The sequence below is a fragment of the Engraulis encrasicolus genome, chromosome 6 (genome assembly GCF_034702125.1).
Source record: "Engraulis encrasicolus isolate BLACKSEA-1 chromosome 6, IST_EnEncr_1.0, whole genome shotgun sequence".
NCBI classification, from domain to species: Eukaryota; Metazoa; Chordata; class Actinopteri; order Clupeiformes; family Engraulidae; genus Engraulis; species Engraulis encrasicolus.
In genome coordinates, this window is record NC_085862.1 from 2,021,757 (window position 1) to 2,032,133 (window position 10,377).

Here is a 10,377-nt window from a genome sequence, read left to right on the forward strand (position 1 = left end):
TTTAGGTTATGCCTAATTTAGTGTTGGCCCTTATAATGTGCTAAGGAACATGCTGGATTTGGATATACGTAAATTGTTGTTTCATATGTGACCGGAAGGAACCTGATCCGCTGCCCGGCAGCTCCTCGCCCTAGATATTTGTCCCACTCTAATTCAAAAGAGAACTTAGAAACACACAGGTGATGCAAGTACACTGATTGTTTTTATTATTATTTCTTAAGTTAAAATATTTTGCACCAAGTGGATAAAAGGAACATTAAATGAAACAGAAATTAGGGCCCACAATATGGACAAGGCACAGTATGGAATCAGCGGACTTAGGCACAGCAATGACACCGCACCCTCATGCAAACAAAATAAATCCACCCCAAAAATGTCTCAAACAGCAAACAAAATAAATCAAACCCTTCGCACAGCAAAGAATAAATATTGCACTGCAAACCCACAGCAATCTGATGCTGATGCCTATTCAGATGGTACAGCACTGGGCCCAGTCGACTGTGGTCCTAAGGACTGGTACAAAACAAAACAAAAGAGATATGGGACTATGCTGTGCTACTCCCTCTCAGGTCACAAATAGGAGGAATGAGTGACAGGTCAGCTAGTGCAGTCAGAATGGGTTAGGCACAAGGATGAGAGCACACCATGCATAGAAAATAAACAAACATGCAAATCAACAAAATACCCCAAAAGAAAACAAATAACCGCACCCCACTATAACTAAATTTCACAGCAAAGCACAGCAATCCAGCGGTCTGCCTATTCCCAATCGGACTGACCCCCCCCCCCCCCCCCCAAAGCCAACCTGTCCCCAGATGTCTTCTCACAGTAGCACAGCTAACCCCAGATAAGAAAAAAAACAAAACGATCCACTTAGTCAAAGAAATGTAAAATTGCACTTTTCCCTAGACCACCCCACTAACACCCCCCCCCCCCACACACACACACACACACACACACAATCACACGCTGTCAGAGTTGCGGCCTGCGCCGAGTGTAGGCACCACACAGTGCACAGACGCTCACACAGTCACACACGCACCCGCACGCTCAAGCGCATTGGGCGCGCACAGTCCAAGTAAAATCTCCAGGGAGAGAAACAGTGACCACAGTGCACGCTGGAGCTGCAGCCAAGAAGCTGGCACCTCCACCTTCGGCTGTGGAAACAATATCCACACATAAGCGTAAGACAGGGCAGATATAATTTTCATTTCTATTAACGCCTCACGAAGCAGGAAAGCATTACAGTTTATTAATTTACCTGGTCGCGAAGTTTCCGCACCCCACAATTAAACACCGGTTCATATGACGTCTTGAAGCAAGCACCCGTTTTTTGTAGGATGTGGTTGTAGTCGCAACTGTAAGGAAAATTACCCTAAGTGAACAACTTGTAAACCAAGCATGGAACTAACAGCAAATGTCCAGTCAGCCAAGTCAAACAAGCACCGGCCACCATTTACCTTCACATGTAGTCAATTTTCTCTCTGCAATGCAGATCCGTCTCCATGGAGGGTGGGGAGATGGTCTGATCTCACTTTACTCACCATTTTAATTCATTGGAGTTCTGAATTCAAATTAAAACCCAGATTGTGCTGTATAAGCATGACTGTTATGATATAGTGTAGCAAGAGCATACAAATAACAAAACAAAAGTGTGAATAATGTTACCTTTGTGGAAGTTGCCTTAAGGCGGAGAAACGAGCCGTACAACTTCTCACATTAAGACTCTGTGAGTCGCGTTTATTAAGTTATTGTAACTGACTAAAAACATGGCGCCGCGCATGACAGAAAAGCCGGCAACATTAAACGTCATCGGAACTCTTAAAGGGACCGCGACTATAAAGTGAACAGAACAGTGGAGATGACAAACAGCATAACATATAACCGAATACACAAATGATTAAGTGAATTATGTCAGTTGAGAACGCCCAGTGCGGCTCCGCTGAATGAGAGAAGGCGGAACTACCCCCTCTGTGTCTGTCAGTAGGCCACCCCTGCGGCATGGCCAAGGGGCAGGAGGGATGGGAAGAGGGGGCCTAGTCGGAGGCCGTCTCCGTCTCGGGGGTTGCGCCAACTCGACAGGCCTGGCCAGATCTAGGTGAGCTGGTTTAAGGCGGTCTACAGAAATACACTCCGGCTTGCCCCCAATGTCTACCACAAAGTGCTTGTCCCCCGCCTCCAAGACGCGGAAAGGGCCGTCGTAAGGCGGACGGAGAGGTCCGCGGTGGCAGTCGACTCGAACGAAAACATAGCCGGCGGACCGAAGACCACTGGGGACGTGAGAGGTCGGCAAACCATGGCAGGAGGTAGGAAGCGGAGCAAACAGTCTGGCATTGTCCAACAGGCTGGAGCGCTGGAGTGTGGCGGACCACGGGGTCGTTGTGCTGGAGACGAACTCCCCGGGAACCCGTAATGGCTGACCATAGACAAGCTCCGCGGAGGAGGCCAGGAGGTCCTCCTTTGGTGCAGTCCTAATGCCCAGCATGACCCATGGGAGTTTGTCAGCCCAGGCACTGTCCTTCAGGCTGGAACGCAGGGAGGCTTTCATTGACCTGTGAAAACGTTCACAGAGGCCATTGCTCTGGGGGTGGTAGGCCGTGGTGCGGTGGAGTTTAACTCCCAGGCTCCCTGCGACAGCGTTCCAAAGCTCAGAGGTAAACTGAGCGCCTCGGTCTGATGAAATGTCCGATGGGGTGCCAAAACGTGACACCCAGGTGCCAATAAATGCCCGTGCCACATCAGCTGCTGTTGTTGATGACAGTGGAACAGCCTCAGCCCACCTTGCGTCCTGTCGACCATAGTGAGCACGTGAGTGTAACCGTGCGAGGGTGGAAGTGGGCCAACTAGGTTGATGTCGACGTGGTCGAAACGTCGTTCTGGCACCTGAAACTGTTCCAGTAGAGTAGTGCCAGCCTCGTCGAATGTCACATCCTGTAGCTGTAGTCCAGTAGCAGATGAGCGAAGAGCCTGCACTCCCGGGTCCGCGGCCTGCTCTGCTGCCATGCCGCTGTAGTCCAGGCCGAGGTGGACTGCCGCCGCAAGAGCACGGGAGAGGCAGTCAGCGACAGGGTTGTGCTTGCCAGAGAGGTGTGTAATGTCTGTAGTGAACTCAGAAATGTAAGTGAGCTGCCGCTGTTGTCTACCAGACCATGGCTGAGTGACTTTGGACATGGCAAAAGTCAGCGGCTTGTGGTCCACAAAGACAGTGAACTGGCGTCCCTCCAGCAGTGAACGAAAGTGTCGGATGGCCAGGTAAACACCAAGTAGCTCTCGGTCGAAGGTGCTATACTTCCGTTCACTGGGACGCAACTGCCTGCTGAAAAAGGCGAGAGGCTGCCAAGCGTCACCCACCCATTGCTCGAAGACCGCACCGACCGCGTAGTCTGAGGCGTCCGTGGTCAGTGCAATCGGGACAGAGGAGGCGGGATGGGCCAACATGGCGGCCTTAGCCAGGGCTGTTTTGGCGTCCGCAAAAGCCTTGTCTCTCTCCGGGCTCCAGTCCACAGTGTGTTTAGGCTTGCCGCCTTTCAGAGCCTCATACAAGGGTCGCATGGTTTGGGCGGCCCTGGGGAGAAAACGGTGGTAAAAGTTCACCATGCCCAGGAACTCCTGTAAAGCTCTGATGGTTACTGGGCGTGGGAAAGCGGTGATGGCCTCCACTTTCGAGGGAAGAGGAACGATCCCGTCCTTTGTGACTCTGTGCCCCAGAAAGTCTATGGCGGACAGGCCGAACTCGCACTTGGCCGGATTAATGATGAGCCCGTGCTCGGTAAGCCGCTCAAACAGAGTGCGAAGGTGCGAAAGGTGCTCTGAAGGTGATGTGCTGGCCACCAGGATGTCGTCAAGGTACACAAACACAAAGGGCAGATCCCGTAACACAGAGTCCATGAGCCGTTGGAAAGTTTGAGCAGCGTCCTTGAGCCCGAATGTGTGCGCAGGAATTCAAACAAACCAAATGGCGTGATCACAGCTGTTTTTGGGATGTCGAGAGGGTGGACGGGCACCTGATGGTATCCTCTGATCAAGTCCACTTTGGAAAAAATGAGCTTGCCAGCCAGGTGTGCTGAAAAATCCTGGATGTGGGGCACTGGGTAGCGGTCGGGCGTTGTCGCGTCGTTGAGCCGTCGGTAGTCCCCGCAAGGACGCCAGCCCCCTCCAGGTTTGGGGCCCAAGGACTGTTGGAGCGTCGCACAATCCCCAGGCGCTCCATGGACTCGAACTCCGTCTTGGCTACGGCAAGCTTGTTCGGCTCGAGGCGTCGAGCGCGGGCGTACACAGGTGGGCCAGTAGTGTCGATGTGGTGCTCGACACCGTGCTTGGCCGTGGAAGAGGAGAAGGTGGGCTGAGTGAGTGCAGGGAACTCGGCGAGCAGGCGTTGGAAACTGTCGGTGACAGAGAGCAGGCTGGAGAGGTGTACTGCGTCAGAGTCGCTGAGCGCGCAGGCATAAGAGCAGAAACTGACAGCGTCGATCAAGCGCTGATTTTTAACATCCACTAACAGTCCATATGCGCACAAAAAATCTGAACCCAAGAGGGGAACAGCAACCTTGGCTGTCACAAAGTCCCAGCTAAAGCGTTGCCCTCCAAAACACAGTTCAACATGTCTAGGGCCGTACGTACGGATAGGGCTTCCATTGGCGGCTTCCATGGGGGGGCCGTGGGTGTCTGCCACCACGTCCACCTGTGAAGCAGGCAGTAGACTCCGCTGTGCCCCTGTGTCGCAGAGGAATCGCCGGCCGGAGATGGAGTCGTGGATGAAGAGCAGCCTGCCGGCATGGCCGACGCTCACGGCCACTAGTGAGCGCCGGCCTTGGCGTTTCCCGTTCCACTGAAGCTGCATGGAGAACGGCATTGCTTGGACTTGGAGCCAAATCTGGCATGGTAGTAGCACAAACCAGAAGACTGCTGCCGACGCGGGGCCGCTGCTGCGATGAGCATGTGATCATCCTCCAGAGCATCAGATACAGCACCAGCAGGGAGGAGAGCAGCTGCGCATGGTTGTTGTTGAGCCGCCAGGAAACACTTGTCAGCCTCAGCAGTCAGTTCTCTGCAATCCGTGCTGGCAGTGTTGGCCAAAGCAGCTCTCACATGAGCAGGCAGCTGGCGCAGGAAAAGGTGGAGGAAAAGGAAATCTGGCTTGTTGTCGCCAAGCAGATCGAGCATTCGGTCCATTAGCTCTGAGGGCTTGCTATCGCCGAGCCCTTGAAGAGAGAAAAGTCTACTGGCCCTCTCAGTGTCAGACAGTTCGAACGTTTTCAGTAACTTTTCCTTCAGAGTTTCATATTTCCTTGTCAGAGGAGGACGTTTAAGAAGGCTCACCACTCTCGATGCCGTAGAACTTCCGAGGGCAGACACCACGTAGTAGTATTTCGTTTCGTCGGCGGTAATCTGACGCAAGGCAAACTGTGCCTCAGTTTGAGCGAACCAGGCTGAAGGAGAGGATTCCCAGAACTCGGGGAGTTTGAGAGACACAGCGTTGGCGGTCATGTCGATCTGGATACGTCCAGTAAGCAAACGTCGGGGGTCACCAGTGTGGAAGTTGCCTTAAGGCGGAGAAACGAGCCGTACAACTTCTCACATTAAGACTCTGTGAGTCGCGTTTATTAAGTTATTGTAACTGACTAAAAACATGGCGCCGCGCATGACAGAAAAGCCGGCAACATTAAACGTCATCGGAACTCTTAAAGGGACCGCGACTATAAAGTGAACAGAACAGTGGAGATGACAAACAGCATAACATATAACCGAATACACAAATGATTAAGTATATTATGTCAGTTGAGAAAGCTCTACACCTTAACCAATCAGTAACGGACTTCGCGGGTGAGTTCTGTGTCACCACTCTCAACTGTTTGCTGATTGGCTAAACAGTAAGTGAAACGAGCTAGGAGGGGAGGCCAGACTAGGTGCGGAGCCAAAATCTTTGGGTGGAGTACATAGGATGGCGTCACCAGGCTAACTGATAGGGCCTCAATGCAACTTGCAGTAAAGAACACAAAAGAAGGATTTACAATGATTTTTCCAATGCAATGAAACACTCAGGAGGCATAGTATAGCACGCAGTGACATTTGAGTATCTGTATTGGTGTGTGTGTGTGCCTGGTGACAGGTTTCCACAGTGTCTGAATTAGGGCTGTAACAATATTGTATCGAACTGAGAAATCGTGATACTCAGAGTCAGGATACTGTATCGTGATACAAGGGGGCAGTATGGTTTTAACGTTTTGATACCCATCAGACCAGAAAACAACCACATGATATGAAGTGATAGCGCTTCCAAGCATCATCATTATTATATAGAAACTTTTTTTTAATTATTAGTAGCCTCTTGTAACCTATTCTACCTATAAACTATCATAGTTTTTATTCATAAAGTTTATAATGTTGGCAAATGGCAAAATTTAGCATGTGTTCTTTTAATGTCAAGTGCTCCCTGTTTAGAGCCTTCTGCACACCCATGTTCACTGCCCATTTATGGTGTAAATATAAGCATAGCAGCTATCAGAAGCTAAAAGTTGCATATAATAACACAATGAGACTGCTGATGAGGATACCCAGATGGTCCAGTGTCAGCTGTCTGTTTGTCCACTCCAATATCCCTGGGTGTGAGGCAGTCCTGAGAAATGTAATGTTTAATTTCATGGGACGACTGGATTGCTCCCAAAATAGAAATAAATATGAATCTCTGGTAAACCCGGCCAAGAGTTCTGTAAGGTTCTCTTCTGAGCTCAGGCGACATTGGAGAAAGTGTCTTTATGTTTGATGGCTGTAGGCCTATCTTGTGTTTTTCATTTATTTTATCCTTGCCTGTCTCTTATTTAACCTTTTGTAATTTGCATATGTATGATATGGACCATTGTGTCTGTCACAAAGAATGAAAAATGAATGAAAAATGTGAAATCGTGGGGTGTATCGAACCGTAGCTCATGAATTGTTATACAAACTGAATCGTGAGTTGAGTGTTTCGTTACAGCCCTAGTAGGTGTCAAAGCTTGTAATGCATTTGTAAACATATGCTGTAAATATGGCCACAACAGTGCGTTGCGTTGCTGTGAGACAGCATGGAGTAGATGCGTGAGGGAACATGATTTGAGTATATGAGAGAATATGGGCTCTGAGTGTATAACACTGTCTGTGCCAGGGAGGAAAGGGCTATGAGTTGAGTTAAATTGTAAAATCTCCCTGATTTTATGCACTCACCACATTTTAAAATACATCTTGGTTTGTGTGTGAGACTTCAGTAGAGTAACACTCAAAATGGTTAAAAATGTTTTCTAATGGTGGACAGCATGCATTCCTCACAAATCCTTTTACCACATGGACTCTTCATAATGGCACAAATATCAATTATAATTTTAATTTTAATACACATAGGCTACATAAAGTTGGTGGTATTTCTTTACAAAATAGGCCTACCTCAAATACAGCTGTCGGCAAGAAAACATCACTAAGCAATACATTACACTGCACCAATATAGGCCCTACTCCATCTTATTGGCACAAAATACACAGACAAAACATAAAACACATTGACAGAGTTGGGTTAGAGTGAGATAAAAACACACTGTCCATAGTGTTGTACTGCAAACTGTAGATTGCTTTAGTGACTTTTATGGTAATATCACTCATTTGAATGCCCCCTAAAATGCCATTTCTGCTTTGCATTCATGATGTGATGCGATGCAACAACAGACATGACTGACCAGCAGCTGATGGAGGTGGCCAGGCTCATGGGTGGGGAGTGGAAGCAGGTGGGCATCGGCTACCTGGGACTGTCCAAGCAGGAACTGGACAAGATCCAGGAGTCAGAGCGAGATGCGACCATGCAGCGCTTCTGCATGCTGGACCTGTGGAGGAGGCAGCACAAGGGCAAGGCTGGAGTCTCAGAACTGTACTGCTGTCTGAACAAGGATGACGTGCCCAATGGCGTCAAACACTGTCTGGAAGGTGAGGCTGTGTGTGTGTGTGTGTGTGTGTGTGTGTGTGTGTGTGTGTGTGTGTGTGTGTGTGTGTGTGTGTGTGTGTGTGTGTGTGTGTGTGTGTGTGTGTGTGTGTGTGTGTGTGTGTGTATGAGTGTGTGTGTGTGTGTGTGTGTGATAGTGACAATGCATGAAAACATTGGATGAAAAGTTGTAAAAGGTTGGTTAGGCAAACACACACTCATGCTTTGTCTTCAATTTTTAGGTACGTTGAAGGGTACCAGCGGAAATTGAGTTTACAGGACTGATGGAAGAAAGGTGTCCATCAAAACCAACTGAACTTTGTGTCTGTGATGAAAAATATTCAATCAATGGGATCAAACAGCACAGACCAAATCAGACCAGATTAATATTTACAATGTTATAGTTAAGATATAATTTAAATATGCTTATTTAGAAACGTAATGATTAATGCTGGATTGTGATTGGTCTACCGAATTCCAAGGGGTATGTGTAATTTAGAATGAGAGACGTGCTGGTCAGTCGACGCATGTGCAGCAACGAAGGCACATAGCTCCCATGACCGTGCTCCCATGTCTGTGTCCCGTGCCTTATGAAAGAAAGAAGATTAATATTGTGACCGAGTGATATTCCTGTTTTTACTTTCTATTTTACTTTTTATGTTTTGTACCAAGATACTTTTGTGTTACCAAGACTTCAAGAATTAAAGAAAACTAAAACGAAACTCAACTGGTCCGTGAGTACACTGAAAGTGAAATAAATGACTGTGCATTGGATATGGAGACGAGTCAGAATTCCTTAGGCTACGCACACAAAGTGGTTTAATTAAATGAACACCCAAGAACAAAATTTTGCCACTACACCAGAAGGACATTCAAATCTGAGCGCTCTTGGGGAGACTTTGGTGAAATTGATCATTTTTAGCATATAGCTCCATTGGAACCCATTTTGGCATCCACCGATGCCCCTAGTGGGATTCTGGTGGAGCTGCAGCCAAAGACCCAGTACAATGGGGCTTAATAGGGAGTGCTAAGGCTGTTCTAAAAGGGCTGTGGCCTTATCTTTGGAAACTGTAGTGGATGGCACCAGCTGATCGTAAGTTCCACCGTAGGCTACTGTGAACGTAAATTGTGGTTGCACCATGCAGAAAGTTTCAACGTAACGCTAGTAAGAACTTAGATTAGAAAGTTATAACTTAAATTCTACACCTTCGACCCAGTAGGCGCAAGTTTCATCTTAGGCAACAAAACCAGTAAATATCCGTTATTTAAAACTCTAAAGTTGAATGAGATGGCAATCATGAAGATGGGAAACACTTTTAAAACAGTGGGGCATAAAACAGATGATGCTCATCTCATCCCGGAATTGCCATTGTATATCATTTCGCCTATGTCTTGGTTGGAAAGCGACCCCTTTCGTTACAGTACAAATACAGTTTAGCATAATTAAACACCAGTCGTGAAGACAAATTGTTGGATATTGTGAAACTATATAACTATAACTCAAGAATTGTCTCGGCTACTTTATTGGAAAACTTTTCCGTCGGATTCATCCCATTTGTTCCTGTTCGCTAAATATTTTGACTGCTTATTGCCGTGACAACTACAGTAGATGTTCGGGGGGAAAAAGTCACAACATTCATATAGCCTGGGCTACAAACCAGCAATGGGCGGCAATTTATTATGAAGTTCATATCAGAGGATTCATATCTGAGGATAAATGATGTTGTTGCCCTCTCGTTTCGGTTCTGCTAACCATGAACAAATAAATGGCAGCAGCTGTCCTTGGTGCCAACGCTTCAAACCATTCCGTAGCTCTACCCTACTTCCTGTTTACATTATTGGCTGTCAATGATTGACTTGGAAGTATCTAAACGTCATTTCATTAGTTCACTCTCTGTAAAGCCGGATCACACCGCACTCTCGATTAAAAGGTGCTAAACATAAACAAAAACTGTGCAAAATTGAAAGAAAAATGTCTGCACACTTAAATCCCCTCTGTATTCTTTTTAATAGGCCAAGCTTTCGGTCTACTGACCTTCCTCAGGGCTCAGTTTACTCTCTGAAATTAGTTCACTCTCTGAAATTTGGATTAAGCATGTATTCATACATCTTCGTTCTCGCTGGAGAACGGACTTATCATGGTCGTGCCGCTCTCGCAGGAGAGTGGCTGTCCACACGGTGGACTGATCAAAGTGCTTCATGGGGTCCGCAGGGACCACTGCACTCGAGAAGCTGAGATAGATTACGCGGCGTATTGGGCAAGATCGCTGGCCGTGGTGCTGAAGTACTGCCACGGCCGAGAAATGTCTATGCAGTAAACATTCTCGAGCTCGGGAGTACGGGGCGCCACTGAGAGCTCGGGCAGTATCTGCGAACTCTGAGTGGTCACCCCCTGGCAGATGACAATGCCGGGGTGGCCATTATAACTATCGGGA

The 10,377-nt window shown here is 47.8% G+C and overlaps 1 pseudogene; it reads right to left on the reverse strand.

Annotated features, from left to right (window-relative positions):
• Positions 1-1,909: 1,909 nt before the first annotated feature.
• LOC134450510 (uncharacterized) lies at positions 1,910-5,487 on the reverse strand (annotated as a pseudogene).
• Between the last annotated feature and the right edge of the window lie 4,890 nt (positions 5,488-10,377).